This window comes from Schistocerca cancellata, chromosome 1, assembly GCF_023864275.1.
Source record: "Schistocerca cancellata isolate TAMUIC-IGC-003103 chromosome 1, iqSchCanc2.1, whole genome shotgun sequence".
Taxonomy (NCBI): Eukaryota; Metazoa; Arthropoda; class Insecta; order Orthoptera; family Acrididae; genus Schistocerca; species Schistocerca cancellata.
In genome coordinates, this window is record NC_064626.1 from 715,870,911 (window position 1) to 715,897,077 (window position 26,167).

The following is a 26,167-nucleotide window of genomic DNA, read 5'->3' on the forward strand; positions in this document are numbered from 1 at the left end:
TAAAGAAGAATGGATAAGAAACTTGAGAATATGTTAGATGACGATCAGTTTGGCTTTAGGAAAGGTAAAGACACCAGAGAGGCAATTTCAACGTTGCGGTTGATAATGGAAGGAGAGCTAAAGAAAAATCAAGGTACGATCATAGGATTTGTCTACCTGGAAAAAGCATTCGACAATGTAAAATGATGCAAGATGTTCGAAACTTTGAAAAAAACATAGGGGAAAGCAGTCGGGAAAGACAGGTAATATACAGTATGTACAAGAAGCAAGAGAGAATAACAAGAGTGGGAGACGAAGTTAGTAGCGTTCGCATTAAAAACTGTGCAAGAGAAGGATGTAGTCCTTTGCCCCTGCTGTCCAATGTACGCATCGAAAAAGCAATTACGGAAATGAAAGAAAGGTTCAAGAACAGAATTAACATTGAAGGTGAAAGGATATCAATGATAAGACTCGCGTATGATATTGATATCCTCAGTGGAAGTGAAGAAGAATTACAGGATCTGCTGAACAGTCTGATGAGTACAGAATATGGAGTATTCGAGGCTCTCCTCGTTATTCTGTGGTACTAGGTGAGGTTTTCGATTACAATTTCAGCTGTAGCGATCGGCCAATGCTGGTGCTCCACACTCCCGGCGTATTAGACTTCAATAATGAATAACCTATTTAAAATTACTTTACGAACACATGCCATTGAAGTCATGCTTACGTATGAAATAAAAATCATCAGCCTGTTGGTGACGTACAAATATTATTCTGTACTTTTTGCTTTGCGTGTAATACTTCGTCGGGCTCCAGTACTTGTTTTTAATATCAAAATGTACTTTTACAATTGCTTGACATGTACTCAAGTACATCATCTCCATTTTGAAAATGACTATGTCGTGAAACTGTCCGACATCGCGAAATACACAAAAAAAGTGAAGCACCTAGAAGACATGGCCGGGTGCCAGTGTAACTTCGTACACATACACAACAAGAGCGATCCTGGTTATAAATAATAATCCCGCAATACGACGATAATAAAGAAGGAAAATTGCCAACTGCTTCAGTAACACCTGCATCATATGCTCGTGATTTGTAATGGCACAGCTGACAATTCTTGTAGCGTTGCATTCACTATTCTCACTATAATATCTGCTGTAAAATTGCAAGGCACGGGCGTGTGATGCAAGTTTTACAAATGCAACGGGCAACTTTCATTCTTTGTGGCCGTCATATTACGAGATCGTGGTTTGCAACATGGCTCGTTGACAATTCAGTTTTTAACCACATACTGTCATAGTCTTGTTGGCCCATAATATAATTCATTTCATTGCATGACTGCAGCTATTGATGATGTTTTTCAATGCAAGTTCACCGCTTTTCTTCGATTTGAAAGTTACAAGATGGTTGTAGAAAACAATCGAAACTAGCCATCGTGCTTTAATTGTACGAGTATAATGAAAACTACGGTCTAGGCATAAAAAGTTTTTTAGATTAAAATTTTTTTTATTTAATAAATTTCTGAACGTCGATTGTTGATCTGCGTGACCGCTCTTATTCTCTCAGTGCGTGGTGCTGATAGTGCTGCTGTAGGTACTCAGCTGCGCAGGAGCTCTAATTAAAGATGGCAGCTTTAAATGTTTACGTTAGGTACAATGGAAATTATGAGATGTAAGAGGAGTGAGTTGCTCTAGAACTGATTCCTCTAAGTTTCGTACGTTGATGCGGGACGTGGGTTTCGGATTGTGTTGGAAAAAACTGTGAGTAAATGGATATGATAACTGAGAGCTAATGGTGTGGAGAGGATGAAATTTCATCAACTAAGCTATGGAATTGTCTAATGCAAAGTGACAAGGTTGCCTTTACATTCAGATGAACGATGATGTAGGAAGCAAGGGATCTTTGGGATCGATGTGGAAACGTTGGGAAGTATATATATTGTAGAAGATGGTTGTGCTGACGCAGTTATAGTTGTCAATTGTCAAGAGAAGACGAAAGGAATTGTTGGGGCTTAGAAACAAATCTGCCAGGAGAATGCATATATTAAGTCAGAGTTAAGGTGGAAGATGTTAACGTCTGTATTTCTAGATAAAGGTGGGAGGCCGTTAGTGTGATGTGGTGCAGGTTAGGGGACAGAGTGTGAATGTTTGAACATTGATTGTGGAAGCGAGGTTACTTGAACTGGGGCAACTAGACAGACTTTTGCTCTCTTATATTAAGTCTCTGTATGAAGAGAAAAATTGGAAATGTGTGCTTCAGGTGCTTTTCCACTTCTCCGTGATTGGTTATGAAATCGTAGTTTTGGTTAAGGACCGTATTCTACCTGGTGCTCATAGAAACTGTACGGTAGGTCTCCCATGCCTCTAGTAGAAACGTCTGCTCCATAAGTATGTATGCCGTTATCTAGGTTGGTCGCGGTACGCAACAGCCAATACGAAAAAAGGAGAAGCTAGCTGAAAATAATATTACATTAACATTCGTGTGTTATGGCCAGGTTGACAGCACTGTGAACGCCAGTAAAATACATGATTAGGTACATTTATGTTTATTAAATTAACATTACTAAAGCTTTTAGTGGAACGTTAGAACAATGTTGCCAGCTCTAGCACGTTTAATACGTTGTTAGTAGTGAAACGTAAGTCCGACAGTAAGTCCATGCCCAAACAGGTCATAATTACAGCTGGAAAATAGATGATGCTTCAGGTTTGTGGGTAGAAGTGGGTTAAAAAAAATGGCTCTGAGCACTATGGGACTTAACATCTGTGCTCATTAGTCCCCTAGAACTTAGAACTACTTAAACCTAACTAACCTTAGGACATCACACACATCCATGCCCGAGGCAGCATTCGAACCTGCGACCGGATCGGTCACGCGGTTCCGGACTGAGGCGCCTAGACCGCACGGCCACACCGGCCGGCGAAGTGGGTTCCATTCTGCTACCAGTTACTAGTATGGGATACCACTCCACCTATTTATCTGATCTTGAGCCTACGAAATCTCCAGTAGAAGTGAACATCACATACATACATACATGAGAAATGAGCTTTACCACGTGTCTACTCGAAGTGAGTGCTGCTACGTGGGAACGAATCATAGGTAGACGGCACGTTGTGCTTAGTAAGCTGTCTGTCACAGGGCGACGATGCCCTCCCCCTTCCCTCCCGCACCCTGTTATGCTAACTACTTTTAATATTTTCTTCAGTATTTGCTCAGGGTAAGATATCCTCAAACAGATACAGAAAAAATTTCAAAACTTTCCAAAAAGTGATACACCCATTCTATTTATAAGAAAACCGTAACTATCACAAATATTCATTATGCTGCCATTTTTAGGAATAGTTAGTCATAATTTGTTTTTCCAGTAGAAAGTTGGCTTTAGAGGTTAAAGAACATTTTCACAAACAGCACTTCCACACTGAAAACAAATGCGGGCACAGGTCTAGACCATCTGCAACATTTAAGCAAATATTGACTATGTACCCACCAAATTTGTGCTACATAGACAGAAAATTTTGCTCTATCTGATGAATTGTTCATTATTGGCACATTTTTAATATGGAGGTCATTATTAAGCAGTCAAAATAATTTTATTTATTTATTTTCTATTTTATTTTAGTCTGTTATCTATATGAAATAAAAAACCGAATGCTGCACATGAATTGGAATGAATATAGAACGTAATATTTTAACGTAACTTCAAATGTGTTAATAATAACTAAGCATTACGCTGTTTAAGGGGCGGGGGGAATTCTACATAGGATACCTACATACAAATAAAAATAATAATAATAACTAAAAAAAGTCTACATACTACCATTTGGCCATTTGGCGCACATATATCTGTTCATGTGGAATCCGGAAAGCATAGGATTTTACTGTCCCTCCGGAAGACGATGTATAGTCGTGGACAAAACGAGCGAGACGCCTCGCCTTTTCGTTGTGCTGATCCGCACAGCTTTAAAGTCTGCTACACAGCATAACAGGCAAGGCGACGAAGTGCTACCAACATACTATGCACAGGCGTGAAATTGAAAAACTTTCCGAAATTTGTCAGACTGTTTTCAATCATGTGTAAGACTATATTAATGCTGATTAATGTGTTAACCACAACTCTAAATATAAGATATAAATGTGTAACACCCCACCCGTCACTTAGCTGGTTTTGGCGTGTGTTCACCCCAACTAATTGACTAACAGATCAACAGAGAGTGCAAAACTGCCGCAATATCGGATAACGCAAAAAAGTGATATGGCCCTGTGACTCCTGATTGAACTGCGGTGGCAGTGTTGACATTAATTTATTCAAAATTGATCACTTTTAATTAAAAACGGGTGCACATTGATGTTATATTCAGCTATTGAACACCAGATGCAAATGTTGAACATAAAATTAATTAAGAAAGTGACTTGGGATTTCAACTACTTAATTGAAAACAGATGCAGCCGATTAGCACAAATTTATTTTAACTCCCGACCTTCAATCATCACATTACAAGACTCTTCTATCAGGCAGTGGTAATAAATTGCGTCTGCGTGGAGTAAAGCGCGCTAACTCAAAAGTAATTCCTATCGACTGACCCAGGCGTGATGCGAAGTGCGAGAAGAATTCTACAATACACGGCCTTGAAACCCTCGTGGAAACTTTACCGACGTGATCCAACAAATTAATCAGTGGCCGGAGAGGGCGCAATATCACTGAATACAGCGTGGCGGAGCCGCGTCGTTGTGCAGACGTCGGCCGACCTCGTGGTGCTGCAAGGCTATGCTCGTCTATTCACTCCTAGCTATCTTGCTCAGTATATAGCTGAACCAAAACTTCCTATCTCCAAGCTCAATCGTTCCATTTGCTAGGTCCTAAACTGCAGAGATGCCCACTCTTATCCAGGCAAGCTGAGTGAAGAATGCCACGTCCGCGCTCTAGGCAAGCTGGGAACGGAAGACCTCTACGGGGACTCCTCCCAATCCGCTCTTCGCCTTGGTTTCCCCTCCAGGAAAATCACTTACGCCAATTGCAGCGCAAGTCGCGTTAATTGTGCGTCGCTTCCCAGCGCCGACCAATGCCTGCTCTGGGAAGTGAACAAATTCCCACAAAATTTCCCTTCCTCTCAACTTCTTCTATGTAGCTCCTCCCAGGCCACCCATCAAGGTTAGCGTCTGCACAAACACCAATTTTTCCGGAATTCTGACTCCTAGGAGAGCACTTAAAATTTCTCGGTCCTACGTTCCCATCGGAGGCCGGCGTATTTCATTCTGTCGCTCTTCACCTGATTTACTTCAGACTCTGCGGACCATGAATTCAGCGTGAAGTTGCTATAGTCACGAACATGCATATTTTGACCTCTGTTGACCGCTTCACCATAGCTTTGCGCGGCTTTCTCGCATGTTTCCCTGAAAACGTGACGATGGATATTTATCAACAGGTGTACAAGTTCTCCGTCTGCTTCCTGGTACACCAGCATGGGGTCGGGGTCAACCACCCATGCTGTCACTCACCTTAAGGCAGCTGGAGGCCGCGCCACGTTACCGCTTTGTCAGAGCCTGAGCCGCCCTAAGCTGCCTATTGTCGCTTCCCTTCGCCGTTCCCCAGCTGGCCACCGTCAACTCTAAATACTTCCTCGGGGTAAACTAGCGTCCAGTAAATCGACTCGTTTCCACAAAGTTTTCATGTCGGGTGAATTACTTTAAAACCATCACCCGACATTAATTATTCCAATACGTCCATACTATACCCTCTACAAGATGCATTGTGCCTTGTCAGTCATTTTGTTCAGCCCTACTGTTCGCTCAACGTGAGTTAGGTGATCTTTAATGACTTCATGTAAGGGGCATAGTTCTTGCCATCTTACAAATGAAAGAAGAAACGCTAATTAATATGACCAGTGCTAATAAAAACGAATTTCAGCTTATAGAGATAACATAACTGTTTTCGTAAGACAAAGTACCCCAGATCGTTACGAATTAGCAAAATATTATGGGCATTTGGCCGCGAAATGGTCTGTGTCAACGTTCAGACCAGTCATACTGGATTACCGTTGCTGACCTACCATGAAAGTGTGCAAATTTAGCAATGCGTGAAGATTCATAACGGAATTCAGTTAAAAGTAAATCAGTGCCACACTTAGGTCAATTCAATTATTGACAGAGGCGGAAAAAGTAGGCAGTAACAAGTATGAAATTCTACAAGAGTTTCATATCGACATCCACAGGGCACCGGAACAGAATGAAGGTAGCAATAAAACGTATTAGGGGCGCGAGAATTTCTTGAAATTCCTTTACTCATAGTCTATCTGACTCCATCGACATTAGAACCGAAAACAAATCAGACCTCCCTTGCAGTAGCAAACACCTTTCACTACGCTAGCAGACAACCCAGACAAACAGCCCTCTATTATTACCCCAGACATGAATAATCCGGCAATTTCGCAATGAAAATGAAAATGATCTGCAGTTTCTGTTGCATAGAGCTTTATGGACTCAAAAACATGAATTGTCTACCTTTATGTCACCGCTCACGTGACAATCATTCGGGATGTTTATCGAAATAACAAAAACCTGTTATTAGCGAGTAAATTTAGTAGGATAATTCTGCACCACGCCAGGAAATAAACGGCGATGTAGCTGCCAAACGTATTCTACAATGTTTCGAGTTCTCCATTAGACGTGCCACAGTCAGAAAACGTTCATTAGCTGAAGTTTTCCTACAGGTAGCTATCAATGGAAATACTCACACATCTAAAACGCGGTAGCATTAATAGTGGGATCTGAATTACCACGCGTGTAGGCAAATGGATTTTATTTGCATTCCTGTAAACGTGATTTTTTTAAAATCTTTATTACAAACCATAATAATTATACAGTATTAACCCACTTCCTTATCTCATTAGTGGACCATAATAATTATACCACTGGTACTTATATTGCAGCTAGTTACAATTTTCAGGTGAGCTACAGTTAGTGTTACATACAATGGGCCTTTAATGTCTAGTACCTAGGGCTTATATATATTTCTTATAACTAATTCCTATCGCCTGCAGCGTCACATGTGTGCCAGTGAGAGATATAAACCTACTTTGATAGCCTTGCTCATCGAGCTAAACCCGAAGAGCGTGCCCCTGGCTGCGGGCAGGCCACGATGTTGATTCGCTGCAGTTCACTAGCATAATTTTCCTAAACTAAGTCCTACAAACTAACTTATCCTACGTCATTTCTGGTGATTGTCCTTATCGGTAGCATTGACCACCACTCCCCCTAATCCTGCACGTGGCGGATTCCAACTATGATGGAAAGTCGGCCAGTCCAAGCACAGGCGGCATGGGAATAGGGCTCTGGACGCAATCAGTGTTGGTTGTCTTAGTTATTCAGTTCATGTCCCTCAAGTATTCTGTTAAAACTTTCCGTGATACCTCGTTGGCCAATGTATTTAGTATTTGGAAAGTGTCCTCACGTCCAAGCAGTTGATATGTTTCGTGGTTTGGAAGTCTGTCTCGAAATGTAGTCGCAACATCATTGAAGAGGGGGCACTCGTAAACTACATGGTCGGGAGTACCCTCTGACACGCAACAGTCACACGCGGGTGTAGCCCTCTTCCCAAATCGACATAAGTATGTCGGGTAGGGTCTATGGCCAGTGAGAAAATGGATCAGTCCTCGTGTTGGCTCAAAATATTTCATGTCCAAGTGCTCCCTCACATCTGGTATGAACTGGAAAGTTCTACGTCCAGTATCTTCTGCCTCCCAAGACTCCTGCCAAAGTTCCTCCCCTCTTTTCCTTATTTCCCTTTTATCCTCCATCCTTACACCCATGACGTCTACAATTTTTTCATAATTTCCCTTTTTTGCCCAGTACCAAGCCGCTTGTTCCCTTATTTTGATGTGCAGAGGGCATAGCCCCATTATGACTAATAGGCCCCCCTGGAGATGTTCTGTAGATCTCAGTATCATTCTTCTCTGGACCCTTCTCACTGTCATGGAGGGCACAACCCTCGTGAGCCTGTGCGCCCAGACTCCCGAGCCGTAACCCACTATTGAGGTTGAGATACTATTATGGTAATGTTTAATAAGGTGTGGTGGGAGATGGAACCTTTTGTGACCTATCGAGATGAGATTGTTTAATATCTGGAGAGCTCTCTGGGTTGTGGTGTCAATGTGTTTCCCGAAGTTCCACCTCTCATCAATGATGACTCTTAGGTAGCGTGTCTCACGTCGCCGGAGAACTGGTGAGCCGTTAATTCTGACAGTGGGATTTCTAATTAGATGTCCTTTTAACAGTAGGTATGAGGATTTGCTGGGTGAGATTGTCATTTTGGTGATGTGGCACCATTGTTGGAGTTTCTCTATGGCTCTCTCAATTTTCGGTTCTATGTCTTCCCGGCTACGGCCGCCGACCAACAGGAGGAGGTCATCCGCGTAGGATATCACCTATAGCACTTCTTCGCTTTGTTGTAAACTGTCTAGTAATCGCTCCATGTGGATGTCCCAGAAGAGAGGGGTCCTAAAACGGATCCTTGGGGGAATCCTTTAGTAATTGCTTTTCCAACTCTCTCGCTAGGGGATGATAGCCAGACCTCCCGATCCTTACAATAGCTCCTCAGGCAACCGTATAGCGGCCCTGTACACTCTTTCTCCCGCAAGCAGGAGAAGAGCGAAGGCCACCACAGGTTGTAGATATCCACCATGATGCCAACCACGTACTTGTGCGGGGTCGAGCCACAGACCTCGGCCGCCAGGGCGATTGCATCAGACGCCGACCACCCCGGCCTGAAGCCGAACTGCCTGCTGCTCATCCCGCACAACACTCGGCGTGCTGCCAATTTGTCAGCTAGCAATTTCTCCAGTATCTTTCCGAACAGATCTAACAAGCAAATCGGCCTGTATTACTTTACTTTTGCGGGGTCCTTATCAGGTCCTTTCTTTATTATGACCACATTTGCTGTTTTCCATTTCCTCGGAAACTTCCTTTGCCTTAGGCATTCATTGTAAAGATGAGTAAGTGGCGCAGCCAGCTGGGGGGGGGGGGGGGGGGGAGGGGCAGGAGCTGCACCACCTCCGCTACAATGCCGTCTGGCCCAGGTGCTTTCCCTCTCTGTAATGATCTTATATGGGCTGCCACCTCCTCTTCAGAGAAAGGTAGACAGCCGTCTCATTGTTGTATATATCTTGATCTTCATTTCGAAGTTGCCGTTGCCCTTCAGTCTCCCCATGCGCACTGTCGTTAGGCAGCAGGAACCGGAGGAGGACCTCCACAGTCTCCTGCCAAGATTCCGTCATCCTGTCCTCGTGCCTGACTGTCGATAACTCCATAGGAGAGCGGATTTTCTCTCTTACCAGCTTATAGGGGAGCCCCCATGGGTCCAGGACTAGCTGGTTTAGCACGTAGTTTTCCCAGCTTCGCGTCCTCACCTCCCGCAGTTCCTTTTGGCACCTTTGCTTTTCCTCCCTATATAGCAACTGCCACCTTTGTCGTTCCTGCCAGACGATACTGCGCTGGTAGTGCCTCCTCAGCCTTCTGACAGATTAACGCAGCTCTCCTAGTTCGACAGACCATGGTGACGGAGAGGCCGCCATGGCCTTCCTCCTAGTCGGTACAGCAGCCCTCACCGCTCTGGTCACTGCACTCACCAGTTCCTCCGCTCTCTCGTCCACGTCTATGTCCTGATGCATGTCACCTTCCGGTAATGGAGGAATGTCGCACTCTCTCGCTAGGCGTTCACAGTCAGTTTGTTTGTAATTTAGTTGTGCCTCCCACCACATGGCCCAGCGCCACTCTCTTTCGCCTAAAGTGAAAGTTATTAAATTGTGGTCGCTTGTGGTGGCGTTTCCTATAACCCTCCATTGCTGAATATTATTTGCTGTGTTTGGTGTTACGAGAGTAACGTCTGCATTTGTTCCTTGTCCTCCTCCTGCAGCGTAGGTAGGAGGATTACCAAGCCTGTTGGTCACCACAGGTTGCGATGCCATAATAAACTCTTCTACTTTTCCACCGTTTGCATCTCTTGTGCTACTGTACAACAGGGGGATTTAGCGTTGATGTCAGCTGTTATCACTAACTTTCTTGCCTGTAACGCCGCGGTTACTCTCGTTAGATGACCTAGATGCTGTTCAATATTATATCCGTATTGAAAATACATGTTTATGAGAGTGATAATTCCCACAGGGGATTGCAGCTCCACGACGTTACAGTGACTAGTTGTGAACTGCGAGAGTGTAGTGTTCCTCAAAAGTTTGTTCGTGATTATGATTGCCGATCTCCGGTCATCCCCTCTGCTGACTATTTGCCAGGTAGCGGCAGAAAATGCAATTTTCCCATCTTGGGAGTACGGCTCCTGTAGACAGAGTACATCTACTCTCCTCCACCTCCCTTCGGAGCTCCTGCTTCACAAGTCGATTGTTATAAGCATTAAGTTGACCAATATTTATTTTTGTCATTAAGGAAAGTACGTATGTATTCGGTCATTCAGCCAAGTCTTGCTCCAGTCGAACGCAATTAGTCCGTTTGCTAGTACTGATTGTTGGTAAATGTCGTCAAGATCAAATTTCTCTTCTCGTCTTTCGAATACTTTCTTTAGCAGGTCTCGCAAGGCTCCGAAGTCAGTGGGTAGATTCACTGATTTTAGTTGAATTCTGTCAACAGCCTCCATAACCGAGAAGGTTACCTGCCTACCCTCCTCCTACACGGACCACATGTTGTAGGGCAGTGGTCAGGGTAGTCGGCTGCTCTAGTCTCGATAGTTGCATGGTTGGGGTACACCCTTACTGGGGCGACAGGTGGTAGTCGGACTATTGGTGTGCCTTGTGTGGTGGAGTTCGTACTTGAATTTGTCACTATATTTTCCTGAATCGGTTGTTGTTTATTTATTTGCTCGTCTTTAGAAACTGCCACAGCCACAGGATGCCCTTGCCGTTGTTGGTATATTATCGGCTTTGTTCCCCGGCTTTCAGAGGAGGGAACTGCAGCTATGAGGGGGAGGTTAGTTTGTATACCTATGTCCATCGTGTGGAATTCAGTTTGAATAGATTTATCCACTGTTTCGATTTTAGCGGCGCCAGAAAGCGACCTCAAAAATTCCTTGAATCTAATTGCCCTCATAGCGTCCCTCCTCCATGTGCTCGGGGACTTTCGCTTTGGCATCCTGTTCGGTATGCCGGGCTCAACTACAGTAGATTCTAGAGATTAATCTCTGTTCGAGCATTCGGTATGTCGGGCAGTTTCGTCCTGTGGCTCCGCAAGATTTTTTACCTTGATTTCTACAGGCTATGCAAATTGCTGCTGCCTTACAATCTTTGCGATTATGACCATTCTCACCACACTTGGTGCATGACGACTCCCTGGTGCACAGCCTCAGAATGTGGTCCAAATCACCACAATTGTGGCAACGAGGTACCACGACATAAATATAACCGTGGGTACATCATACAGTATTACCAGTGGATTTCTTTTCCTCGATGGTTCGCATTTGACCACCGAGTTTAGCTTCTGATTATTCAACAGTTTGTCCTTGTCCTGTGCAGAGGCAACGACAACAATAACAGAGTTCCTACTTGGTTTTATTCTTTTAATTTTAATTTTGTCTTTGACGGGATCTATGGTTGTAGTGAACAATTCTTGGATTTTCTTAACGCTAGTGTCCTGACCAGGCAGTGTCCTAAGAAAGACTGCTGTGTCTGGCCTCTTTGTTACTTTGTCAATTGTGTCTCTTGTGGTGCTTGGCTTCGTGGGCGCTTGCGCGGCCACGGCCGCCCATGTCTTTGCCGGTTGCCTCCTCAATCTATTGTTTTCTTTTTCTAACTCCTCTAATCTGCCTTCAAGTTTTGCATGGGCAATGGCCCAGGCTGCCAATTCATTTTTTATTCATTTTTTATTATAGCGAGTCCTGCTTGACTAATTTTCCCATTTTTGACGTGTTGCTCCATGAGCAACGTGATTCTCTAATGTCTCTGCAATACTGTCTCAATCTCTGCCTGTCCCAGCTCGTCCTGGGCAGGGGGATCAGGCGCAGCGGAAGCCCATTGAGGCGCACTCGAATCACTCGTTTCGTTTGTAGCCATGATTGTAGCGAGTGATGAAAAAGGTGGGAGCCCATCTCTTGACCCGGACCGGCTCCTCTGGCATGGGGGGGGGGGGGGGGGACTTCTGCAGCTCACCCACCGACTTCGCCCCTGGGTCAAGGGCACTACAGAGCTGCCGGGTTCAACGCACCGTCGCAAGTGCACTGGTCCCCCTCGGTGACCCCGTCATCGACGATTTCACGCGACGCTCCTCGGCAAGTGCACCCCGCACTCCGGAGAGGCGGATGCACCCCTCGCCCTTCGCCGCCTACTTGCCCGAGTTTCCACCTCTCTGCCAGGGACCCACTCCTACTCAGGTGGCGGGCTGGTCCCCCAGTCGTTCGGCGGTCTGGACCCATCTAACCTGCCCCAAGCGATGTCACCACCTCCTGGGTTTGGCAGAACACGCCCCGGTTACCCAGGGGCGAAGCGAAGCGCCCTTGCCGACTCGCGCCGCGATCCCACGCCGACAAACGAAGTCGCCGGCATGCAGAGCACCTGCTGGACTGTGCCCTGCGAACAGAAAGAGACTGGTGTTCGGTCCCTTGACACAGCTCCCCCTGTGCCACGCACCCTTCGCTTTCGCATCGGGTTGGGTCGCAGCTCTCCCTTTTGTCGCAAGGCAGAAATGCCGAGCTTAACGTCTGGCACCACGGGAGGGCGGAAAGAGCCACTTGGGAATTAGAGGCTATGACAAACGCATCACTTCCCCTTGTGAGGACTGCCGCGGCACCCCCGACTAGAAGCGATACGCTGTAGTGCGAGCCTCCGTGCCTTACGGCGCGCCGGCAACTGGCAGGGCCGCGCCGAACGCGCCGTCAAGCGACCGACCTCACGCCAGACTGTAAACGTGATTTGGATCGAAAACGTAGCTATGGTTAATATGTTGATGTATCGACTGCAACTGGAACATTTCGAATAAAGAGTAGGGGAAATTATTATGCGGCCCTCATCTTCAGTAACAGTGGTAGCTATTTTCGTTGTTAGGATTTCGTCACGTAAATCGGTAAAAATGGAACCCTACTAGTCTCACTTTCTTGACCGTCTATCTGTTTACCCAACCCTTAAAACCCGTTTACTTCGAGTGCGGGTGGACATAATAAGCGGAAATGTATCGCTCTTCCTGCGGTATACGGTCCCTTGGTGGTGTAAAAAAGTGAGCTATATCAACGCAATCTAAAGATACGGCCGTTTATGTAAAGAAAATTTACGCAAAAGGTAAAAAAAGAAATGACTCCAATAACTATGCCACCAAACTGCTTAGGTTATCAGTCTCCTAGATCTAGAACTTCTTCAACCTACCTAACGTAACACACATCCATGCCCGGGGAAGGTTTCGAACTGACGGCTCAAGGAGCCGCGCCGTCCACGATATGACGCCGTTGAGCGCACGGCCAGCCCGCGCCAGCAAGCTGTTAATATCACCTAGTGTTACTAAAAAGTTATTCACTTCTGGTGAATGATTTTCTGCGCAGTCCATTTAAGAAATAATAACTAAAATATATCTGATGTTACGGAAGAGGAAGGACGCCTAATTCATTTCCCCTTGTCTTTAGTCATTATGTTAGATTCGCAATATGAGCATACATACTATCCATAACCACACTTTGGATCCAAGTCATAGTCACAGATATGCGAATTTAACAGATTGGCTTATACTTGAGGTATTTCGTTTCCCACGAAGTGGTGGCAGACGATGCTGTGGCGTCTTCGAAGCGCGAGTTTCTCCAGTGCTAGCTATCTCAGCGTATCAGCTGAGCGAACTTGCATAGTATGTTGGTAGCACTTCGTCGCCTTGTCTGTTATGCTGTGTAGCAGACTTTAAAGCTGTGCGGATCCTCATAACGAAAAGGCGAGGGGTCTCGCCCGTTTTGTCCACGACTGTACATGAAAGATTTACTTTTCGTCGATTATTTCAAGGTACCTATATACTTCATGTATTTTCACTGGTTGGTCATTTATTCTGAGTGTGGGATTTCTCGTTCTTGATAATGTTTCTTTGCCGGCCGGAGTGGCCGTGCGGTTCTAGGCGCTACAGTCTGGAACCGAGCGACCGCTACGGTCGAAGGTTCGAATCCTGCCTCGGGCATGGATGTGTGTGATGTCCTTAGGTTGGTTAGGTTTAATTAGTTTTAAGTTCTAGGCGACTGATGACCTCAGAAATTAAGTCACATAGTGCTCAGAGCCATTTGAACCATTTAATGTTCCTTTTAGTAACAGGTAAACTGTCTTGTGTGCTGCTGTCGTTAATTTTGTTTCAGCGAAACAGTTATTTAGTCTTTCAAAAACTAGCCAACTGTCTTCTTCTACCGTAGCTCTTATGTTATCAGATACTATAATTAGCAGATTGTCTGCGTAGGCTATGCAGCCTCTGTTGTTCGTTGTACTCCGAAGCTAGTTCAGTAATGGCTCTATGCCAACATCCCAGGACACCAGACCGCAAACAGAGCTCTGTTCGCAGCCTTTGGTGATGTCTTTCACATTTTTCTTTCCAGGACATTGTAATTTCTCCTGCCGGTCTGTGCAGTTCATCAGTGTCTTTTGAACAGGACAGGCCTTCACAAACTATCAAACGCCCCAGGTATTTTATTCATTATGCCTATAACAAACTTGTCGTTTGAGGCTTTATCAATATTCATTGCTTGATCCTCCGTGGATTTCCCTTTCCTGAAACCGTACTGCGTGGTGATCACCCCTCAGGAGGCAGCACAGTACTTATCAAACAAATCGGCCTGCAAGATTTCGGTTCTCTTGGATGCTTGCCTTGCCCTTTTTTAGCATAATGATATTCGAGATCTTCCAGATTCTCTGCACCCGACCCTGCAAAAGACATTCGTTTAATAACACTGTTACATACAGCACAATTTGGCCCACCAGCTGATGCATCACTTCTGCCAGCATTCTATCAGATCCTGGTGCTTTCTTCTTCTTTGCCAACCTCACTTTTTCCTGGGCAAATGGAATCACAACCGTTATTCACATGCTGCTCTTGTCATGCAGAGCGAAGGTACTGGTAGTTCTATTTCTCATCGTTGTATTGTCCAGCAACAAAGTTATAAATAGGTACTGCACTGATATCTCACAGCCTGTCGCCGCCGTGCCGTCGGAGAGACTCAGGGTTGATAAAACAGTGGGCGATCGAACGTTGTTTGTTGCAAGTTTGTATGGAAAAACCCCAAATATCTGTTACCATTTGGTCCTTAATGAACGCCTCCCATTTTTCTTGTTCGATAGAAAATCAGCCTTCTTTGTTGTTCTGTTTTGCCTAAGGATCGTTGATAGCATCTCCTCGCATGCCTTGATCTGCTTTCTAAGGACTGTAGGGCGGGATTCCAGGGAATTTGTTTTGTGATAAGATCCTATGGGACCAAACAGCTGAGGTCATTGGTCCCTAGCTTACACACACACCCATGCCCGACGGAGGACTCGAACTTTCGACGGGCGGATCCGCGCGAACCATGAAAAAGTACCTTAGGCCGCGCGGCTACCCGGCACGGCTCCAGGGAATTAAAAACCCTTTCGGCTTCCTAGCAAATGTTGGTATTGCCTTCTCTTTCACAGTCTGTAACGCTCGCACTAGTACGATAACTTTGGCGTCAACATCAAATTCGTTTCCTTGCAGTGGCTGTATCTTGAATTCTGCCTTTGTAAGTTCCCTATTCACTGTGCATAAATAGTATAGGCGCTCGGGCTGGATGTTAGCTGGAGGTCGCTTTCGAATTTGCAAGCGTGATATCGGTATTTGTTGGCGCACTTGCGTTAATTTGGGAAATAGCTGGGTTGAGAGGCCTATTCATGATATGAACGCAAGCTATTGTTTAGTGTCCTGAAGCCAGAGTCCTCTTTCATCCGTTACTCTGTCATGCCACAATGCTGATTTTGCTTTTGCGTCCACTAGGAAAACGTGTCTGCCGTGCCAACCCAGTATTGCAGCTATTTTTAATTTTTTTATATGTGGTTGCATCTTCTGACAGTGTTGAAAATACTGATTAGTTGTGTAAAATTTTCCTAAAGCAGTCGTTTCTGTCGTCACCGCGTGTTCGTCACGGAGTTAATACATCTTTGTCCCCGTTATGTCTTTATCTGGCACCGCACTCGCGCCCATTGGATGAGCTGATGATATGATCTCTGCTGTAACTGCTGTGTGGAGTAATGGCCCATTTTTGGAATACGGCTCCTGTCCCCATAGTATGTGTAGGCCCAATTCCTTTAACAGTTTCCTCAGTTCTTGCGTCATCATGTCACTGCACATCGCATGTTTCTTTACAGTAGTTTGCAATGTGCCCACAGTCCTGAGAGCTATAGCATTTGGAGACTGCAACGGAGTCATTCACAGTGGTTGATCTCAGTCCAACGTATACTCTTTTCTGTGTAACCAGTTGTGCTCTGACTTTTGGATTTACTTCCAGCGCACAATTTAGTGCCAGCTTCTCCCGCGCAACTGTTTTAAACCTGACTTTTGTTTCTTCGAAAATCTGCTGCATATCTGTTGTTCCCATCAAGTTCTGTTCAATATAATCCTTAAATAAGACACGCTCCATTCAAAATGTGATAAATTTCATTCCTAGAACTGATACATTGACGCCTACTGCCCAGCCATCAGCAACACAGCGGTGTATCGCGGGTTGCCGCCGTTCCCAGACACCGGCAACACAACTGCGGGAGAGCACACCTCCACCAGTAAACTCTTTGCTGAAAAATTGAAATATCCAAAAGTAAAGGAGTAGTCAAGATTTAGGAGAGCCAGAAAGCTATGCATGTGACCAAAGCTGTGGCAAATACACGAAAAGAAGGAAACTCAGGAGACTCATTAGGATTCCAACATATCTTTGAAGAGCGACGACAGCATAGATGACTAGACACTCTTTGAGGAATCCACACCAGATCCTAATGTGTTGACCGATCGTGCACATGCAGGAGGGGATGATTGTGTCGTGGCTAAAATTCGAGGAGGCAAGAGGAATTAATAGAATTACAGATATGTCTGCCCCATACAAAAAATGATCTAGAAGTTTCTAAATCATGTGCACAAGAACAAAATAGTTTTTCAGTTAAGTGAAAGACATTTGTTTTATTAATAAGAGTGACGTGATAGGGAACCTGTCATGTCGTTAGATTGCTACCCGATTGGGAAATGTCGAACGAGGTATCTGATTCAAGTGTAACTGAACTGTTGAGGTTCATGTAAGAAAATAAAACAGTGATTGTCTTTTGTGTATCTCTTATTTTTGTGTTAGTGTCACTTTATTAAGTACAACGGTATCAGTTCCTACCCATTGCTGGTTGCCTTTATAGTACAAAACAGAAAAAACAAATAAAATTCTGTAATTCACTCTAAGGTATGTTTCATGCCATAAATATACTAAAGATGTCCCCCACAGAAAAGTGCTAGTTACATATATGTACCTACTGAGTGCCCTCAATTTCGTTTTTAAGACATCAACCTGTTATCTTCAGTGTACCTAGCAAAGTGACGTGTTTATCATATTTTGGAAAAGTTGTATTGGACTTAAGAATTTCAGTCCACAAAATGATACACTGCTTTTATTTTTTTCCAGCCTACATTTGTAGGTTTAAAGAACTAAATACACTGAAGTGACCAAAATCATGAGATATCTTCTAATATCAGTCGCACCGCCTTTTGCCGGGCTTAGTGGAGCGGCTCCATGTGGCATGGACTCCACAAGCCGTTGGAAGTCCCCTAGAGGAACATGGAGTCATGCTGCCTCCGTAGCCGTCCAACCGGCCACTGTGGACGAGCGGTTCTAGGTGCTTCAGTCTGGAACCGCGCGACCGATACGGTCGCAGGTTCGAATCCTGCCTCAGGCATCGATGTGTGTGCTCTCCTTAGGTTAGTTAGGTTTAAATAGTTCTAAGTTCTAGGAGACTCATGACCTCAGATGTTAAGTCCCGTGGAGCTCAGAGCCATCTGAACGTAGCCGTCCATAATTGCAGAAACAGTTGCCGATGCAGTATTTTGTGCGCGAACTGGCCTCTCGATTATGTCCCATGAATATTCGATGGGTGGCCATATCATTCGCTTAGATTGTCCAGAATGTTCTTCAAACCAGTCGCGGACAATTGTGGCATGGTGACACGATGCGTTGTCATCCATAAAAATTCCATCGTTGTTTGGAAACATGAAGTCCATGAATGCCTGCAAGTGGTCTCCAAGTACTCGAAGATAACTGTCCCCAGTCAATCATCGATTCAATTGGACCAGAGCACCCAGACAAATTTTGTGATTTTGTATCGTATTTAGATCACCTAACCCTATATTAATTTCCTGACGCTTCTATTTATCTCTTATAAACCTTAGTTATAACGGTTGCTGTATGACTATAATTACTTGTTTTCTGAACTGCTGATACATTGTGTGACACTATTATAAGTAAAGTTTATAAGAGCGAAATAAAAAGTCTGATCGAGACAGGAAATAAATGTAAGGTAAGCTGATCTAAATATGATACAAAATTTGTATTTTTTAAAGAGAAACAGCATATATGTCATATACGCTAGATAGTTCTGTGAGCATCGTCAGACGTCGCTGCCGCTTCCCGAGACCCATCGGCGCCTGTGTTCTGGCCCCCTGCGTGGACAGGGTCCGCTAAACAGACGCGGAGTCCTTTATGTGTAAGTAACACCGCTCGCACGTGGCACCCACTCCGTCCAGCATACGTACAACGCAGCGCACATATTACAAGTCGCTATCAATTTATTTTTAATTAGCTGTTGCAATGCCTTATTTTATCTATAAGCAGATACACAAGCACAAAGCAGGCACATTTACATATTCGATAGTTTTAGTCTTCTGTCTTCTACATAAAACTTTTCTCTTTTCTCATATATTTAACATACACTACTGGCCATCAAAATTGCTACACCAAGAAGAAATGCAGATGATAAACGGGTATTCATTGGACAAATATATTATATTAGAACTGATATGTGATTACATTTTCACACAATTTGGGTGCATAGATCCTGAGAAATCAGTACCCAGAACAACCACCTCTGACCGTAATAACGGCCTTGATACGCCTGGGCATTGAGTCAAACAGAGCTTGGATGGCGTGTACAGATACAGCTGCCCATGCAGCTTCAACGCGATACCACAGTTCATCAAGAGTAGTGACTGGCGTATTGTGACGAGCCAGTTGCTCGGCCACCATTGACCAGACGCTTACAATTGGTGAGACCTCTGGAGAATGTGCTGGCCAGGGCACCAGTCGAACATTTTCTCTATCCAGAAAGGCCCGTACAGGACCTGCAATATGCGGTCGTGCATTATCCTGCTGAAATGTAGTGTTTCGCAGGGATCGAATGAAGGGTGGAGCCACGGGTCGTAACACATCTGAACTGTAAAGTCCACTGTTCAAAGTGCCGTCAATGCGAACAAGAGATGACCGAGACGTGTAACCAATGGCACCCCATACCATCACGTCGGGTGATACGCCAGTGTGGTGATGACGAATACACGCTTCCAATGTGTGTGCACCGTGATGTCGCGAAACACGGATGCGACCATCAGGATGATGTAAACAGAACCTGGATTCATCCGAAAAAATGACGTTTCGCCATTCGTGCACCCAGGTTCGTCGTTGAGTACACCATCGCTAGAGCTGCTGTCTGTGATGCAGCGTCAAGGGTAACTGCAGCCATGGTCTCCGAGCTGATAGTCCATACCGCTCCAAACGTCGTCGAACTGTTCGTGGAGATGGTTGTTGTCTTGCAAACGTCCCAACTCAGGGATCGAGACGTGGCTGCACGATCCGTTACAGCCATGCGGATAAGATGCCTGTCATCTCGACTGCTAGTGAATCGAGGCCGTTGGGATCCAGCACGGCGTTCCGTATTACCCTCCTGAACCTACCGAATCCATATTCTGCTAACAGTCATTGGATCTCGACCAACGCGAGCATAAATGTCGCGATTCGATAAACCGCAAACGCGATAGGCTACAATCCGACCTTTATCAAAATCCGAAAGGTGATGATACGCATTTCTCCTCCTCACACGAGGCATCGCAACAACGTTTCACTAGGCAACGTCGGTCAACTGCTTTTTGTGTATGAGAAATCAGTTGGAAACTTTCCTAATGTCAGCACGTTGTAGGTGTCGCCACCGGCACCAACGTTGTGTGAATGCTCTGAAAAGCTAATCATTTGCATATGACAGCATCTCCTTCCTGTCGGTTAAATTTCGCGTCTGTAGCACGTCATCTTCGTGGTGTAACAATTTTAATGGCCAGTAGTGTATTTCACGCATGTTTCTACGGATCATCGACGTACATAAGCGGTCATGAGGGAACTGCCGTGCAGCACAACGTCTTTCAGTAGGATCGCCGTACTCCTGGATACAAGTAGGCGATTCGCTATTGTCTGCCGGTCACCTACTAGAGTACTGCAGACAATAAATAGCCTGCCGTGCGGCCACCGCTCCACAGGCGTATTGCTTTTGTACGTTCAGGAAAGTGACATCGATTGTCACGTGTCAGCATAAATAGGACGGTATACAGAGAAGACCATCTCTAGACAGCTGTACGTTAGTCGCTCTAATGACGACCGCTGCAAAGACAGTCGGAACGCCTATTTTGATAGGGATATTACGCACTTTCAAAGTCGTATGATCTAGTCCAAGAATGATTTTATTCAAGATGCTTAGGTATTGTCTGTGGTGCAGACAGGTGCTGTTAGCTGGAGCAAATGACAAGGACAAAATTTGAAAGTGATAAAACTTCACTAAATTGCCTTTATAATCTCTGCAGGAAGATATCTGGAAGGCAGGGTTGCCTGCTGCGGGTAGCAGAGGTGGGCGGGCGCGGTATCAGCGGCAGAGACACGAGTCTTATCCCGAGGCGTGGGGGTGAAGGGGGGGGAGGGGGCGTGAAGGGGAAGGGGTAGGGTGAGGGGGGGGGGGAGGGCGGCAGGAGGCAGTCGGCAGGGGCGCTTATCTCGCGGCGCCGCGGGCCGCACGTGGGAGCGCCGGCCTGCCTGCCACCTCTTCCAGGGCTCTCTTGCTTCTCGTCGCATCAAGCCAGGATAGCGAGCGCCGTCTGCTTGCCTCTGCAGCTCGCACTTTGACGACATCTGCGACCAAACTGCCGCCTCTCGAGCAGTTTCCTTTTACTCGATTCCGTTTTCGAGGCCTCACAGGATATTTAAAAAAAAAGCAGTCATGTTCGTCACAAGGAGAGCAATTTAGGATGGAAATATTGACTCGACAACGTGGAGCAAGAACTGAATTTTAATGCAGTTTCTAAATATGGCCGCTGCAGCGATGAGGTGGGCTATCTGCGCATGCGCGCTGGTCATCTGTTTACACCGGCTACTCACAAACGCCATAGCTGAAACGTTATTCTGTGTTTATGTGTGTTTATGCTCATTTAAAATTAATTAGAAGCCCTCGAATCTGAAATATATGCATTGATTCGTTTCATGTGTGCAAAATGCGTAAAAGAAGTCTTCATTAATTGGGGAGATAGTCAGGTTTATGCTATGCTGTGAGCTATTGAACAGGAAGAAAAGCGGTTAAAGTGTTTAATCACAGCCGTGTTGCTGTCCTTGTTTTATATATATACACTCATAATTTTGTCAGATCATAGCCGGCCGCGGTGCCCGTGCGGTTCTGGCGCTGCAGTCCAGAACCGCGGGACTGCTACGGTCGCAGGTTTGAATCCTGCCTCGGGCATGGGTGAGTGTGATGTCCTTAGGTTAGTTAGGTTTAAGTAGTTCTAAGTTCTAGGGGACTTATGACCTAAGATGTTGAGTCCCATAGTGCTCAGAGCAATTTCAACCATTTTTTTGTAAGATCATATTATTTACTCTCTCTTCCTCTCTACCCTTAGCTCTTAACCATGTTTAAAATACCTCTTACTGTTAAAATAAGCCGGCCAGAGTGGCCGAACGGTTCTAGCCGCTACAGTCTGGAACCGCGCGACGGCTACGGTCGCAGGTTCGAAGCCTGCCTCGGGCATGGATGTGTGTGATGTCCTTAGGTTAGTTAGGTTTAAGTAGTTCTAATTTTTAGGGGACTGATGACCTCAGAAGTTAAGTCCCATAGTGCTCAGAGCCATTTGAACCATTTGTTAAAATATGTCTGTCCAGTATTAATACTCCTTTATTTTTAATTTTCTGTAGTTTTAAATATAGGATGTCCCACATAATACCAGTACACCTCAAGTACCAGTTAACCGTCTCCAGCCGAATTGCTTGTGAAGTGGCAAAACTGTCTCGAAATGCCAATGGCCACAACTTCCAGCATTTCTTATAAGCAACTAACTGTATGTTTTCTAGAGTTACTATTATCTATTCGTTTTTAGTTAGTTCACTGTGACTTGAATCTTGGGCGTGAGACGTACTGGCGTTATAGGTCAAACGGATATCAACTGCGTCTTTTAAAATAGGAACCCCAATTTTTTATTACATATTCGTGTAGTACGTAAAGAAATATGAATGTCTTAGTTGGACCACTTTTTTCGCTTTGTGATAGATGGCGCTGTAATAGTCACAAACGTATAAGTACGTGGTATCACGTAACATTCCGCTAGTGCGGACGGTATTTGCTTCGTGATACATTACCCGTGCTAAAATGGACCGTTTACCAATTGCAGAAAAGGTCGATATCGTGTTGATGTATGGCTATTGTGATCAAAATGCCCAACGAGCGTGTGTTATGTATGCTGCTCGGTATCCTGGACGAGATCATCCAAGTGTCCGGACCATTCGCCGGATAGTTACGTTTTTTAAGGAAACAGTAAGTGTTCAGCCACATGTGAAAAGTCAACCACGATCTGAAACAAATGATGATGCCCAAGTGGGTGTTTTAGTTGCTGTCGCGGCTAATCCGCACATCAGTAGCAGACAAACTGCGCGAGAATCGGGAATCTCAAAAACGTCGGTGTTGAGAATGCTACATCAACATTGATTGCACCCGTACCATATTTCTATGCACCAGGAATTGCATGGCGACGACTTTGACGTCGTGAACAGTTCTGCCACTGGGCACAAGAGAAATTACGGGCCGATGACAGATTTTTTGCACGCGTTCTATTTAGCGACGAAGCGTCATTCACCAACAGCGGTAACGTAAACCGGCGTAATATGCACTATTGGGCAACGGAAAATCCACGATGACTGCGACATGTGGAACATCAGCGACCTTGGCGGGTTAATGTATGGTGCGGCATTATGGGAGGAAGGATAAATGGCCCCCATTTTATCGATGGCAATCTAAATGGTGCAATGTACGCTGATTTCCTACGAAATGTTCTACCGATGTTACTACAAGATGTTTCACTGTACGACAGAATGGCGATGTACTTCCAACATGATGGATGTCCGACACATAGCTCGCGTGCGGTTGAAGCGGTATTGAATAGCATATTTCATGACAGGTGGATTGGTGGTCGAAGCACCATATCATGGCCCGCACGTTCTCCGGATCTGACGTCCCCGGATTTCTTTCTGTGGGGAAAGGTGAAGGATATTTGCTATCGTGATCCACCGACAACGCCTGACAACATGCGTCAGCGCATTTTCAGTGCACGTGCAAACATTACGGAGGGCGAACTTTTCGCTGTTGAGAGGATCGTCGTTACTCCTATTGCCAAATGCGTTGAGGTTGACGGATATCATTTTGAGCATTTATTGCATTATGTGGTTTTTACAGGTAATCACGCTGTAACAGCATGCGTTCTCAGAAATGATAAGTTTACAAAGGTACATGTATCACATTGGAACAACCGAAATAAAATGTTCAAATGTACCTACGTTCTGTATTTTAATTTAAAAAAACCTACCTGTTACCAACTGTTCGTCTAAAATTGTGAGCAATATGTTTGTGACTATTACAGCGCCATCTATCACAAAGTGAAAAAAGTGGTCCAACTAAAACATTCATATTTCTTTACGTATTATACGAATATGTAATAAAAATGGGGGTTCCCATTTTAAAAAACTCAGTTGATATCCGTTTGACCTATGGCAGCGCCATCTAGCGAGCCAACCACAGCGCCATCTGGTTTCCCCCTTCAAGCTAGACAAGTTTCGTTCTTTGTAGTTTTTTCGTTTGACGCTGATTTCGTGAGATATTTGGCCCGGTCACGATCAATGGTCCACCCTGTATATATATTAGATACTACTAATACAAACTATTTTTAATTTTATTATTATTATTATTTACTATTATTGTTACTATTATTAGTATTACTTGCGAAAAAGCCTATTAAGACTACGCAAAGAACTGAGACCGAGCATCTCAACAGCCTCTTCTTCCCCACCCTTACCGTCACCTGAGCCACCATTTATGTCTGCCCTCGCACCCCCACCACGCACGATTTCCTGACCCACATTGACCGCACCTTCTCGACTTACGTGATTGCCGCCGACGTCAATATCCTCAGCCGTGATCCTTCCGACCTCCGGCTGTGGCATCAGTTTATCACCACCCTCCAGGGAGACCTGGTTCCCCTCCCTCAGCACACCCGACCCGAATCCAACACCACTCCCGATGTGGTCCTTGCCTCTCCCAACCTCCTTGGGCGCATCACCGCAGATGTCCTTGACCTGAGTGCTTACTGTTGCTATTACAAACAAACATAAACCGTCCGATCAGGCTTTGATTGCCCAGTGGTACCGACAGACCGCCATGTCATCTTCAGCCTGGAGGCGTTAGTGGTGGCCATCCCCGCAACGCTCCTCGGCCCGACATACCTCCTAATCTTGTCCATGATTACTCCCGTGCCAACTGGGATGTCTACCGGGACTCCATTCACACCCAGGTTGACGGCCACGACCTTATCCTCCAATCTCTTGATGACATCTCTCGCACTGCTGCCTTCCTGCACCAGACCTTGTCTGACGCCGTCGCCACCCATATCCCCACCAAAGCCATCCACCCTCACCGCCCCGCCCTGCCTCCACAGGCCGTCCTTCTCCTTCGAGAGTCCCGCAGCCTCTACCGCTCTTTTCTCCGCACTCGTGACCGGGACACACTTAGCCGCCACCGGCAACCTGCATACTGCGAAGAAACGCCGTGCCTGGCGCCAGACATGTACACAACTCAACACCACGCTGCCCATAAACTCTTCCAAGTATTGGTCTGCTTTCCACCGCCTTACTGGCAACCGCCCCACCCCCCAGTACCCTCTCCTCCTTGATGACCGTCCATTTCCTGACAACGTCAGTAAGGCCAACCACTTTGCCTCTCACCTCTCCGATGTTTTTTTCCATCCTAGATGATCCCCACTTTGATTATTCCCTCTTCCCTGACGTCATGGGCCGTACGAATACCTCTGTTCCTCCCCTTGCTCCTAGCTCCCCTTGATCCTAGCCACACATCACCATCTGAACTCCGCACTAAATGCAACATTGCTCCCGGCCACGACTGCATTACCTACCGCCACCACGAACACTGCCTTCCTCCTTCCATTCAGTCCTTGCCACCCTCTGCAATGTCATCCTTGCCACTGGCTTCTATCCCGACCTGTGGAAAACCTCCCGTTTCCCGATGTTCTCCAAACCCAAGAAGCCTCCATTTGATGCCTCTTCCTATCGTTCTATCTGTCTCACATCGGTGTTCAGCAAGCTCTTGGAATCCATCCTTACCTGGCGCATCCATCACCACCTCCACCAAAACCAACTCCTCCCCGACACACAATGTGGCTTTCGACCTTCCTTCTCTGCCAATGACCAACTCCTCTGCCTCACTCATCTCCTCTCCCTCCAGCTTAACTCCCGTCTGTCCGCCATTTTTGTCTCCCTCGACCTCGAAAAGGCCTACAACCGTGTATGGCATCCTCCAAACTTACTCCCTTCCTGTCAACTACATCCATCTGATGGCCTCCTTCCTCTCCTGCCGCCCCTCCTATGTTACCATCCATAATGCCAATTCCCACACCTTCTACCCCTCTGCAGGTGTGCCCCAGGGCTCTGTCCTCTCCCCTCTCCCCTCTCCCTCTCCTCTACCTTCTGTACACAGCAGATATGCCCCAACCCCCCCCCCCTTTTCCAGTACACCTCTTACAATATGCCGATGACACCGGTTTCCTCTCCCTTGCTCCTACCCTCCAACGGTCCCAATGCCTTCTCCAAAATCACCTTGACTTTTTTGCCGCATAGTGTAACCAGCGGCTCCTGAAA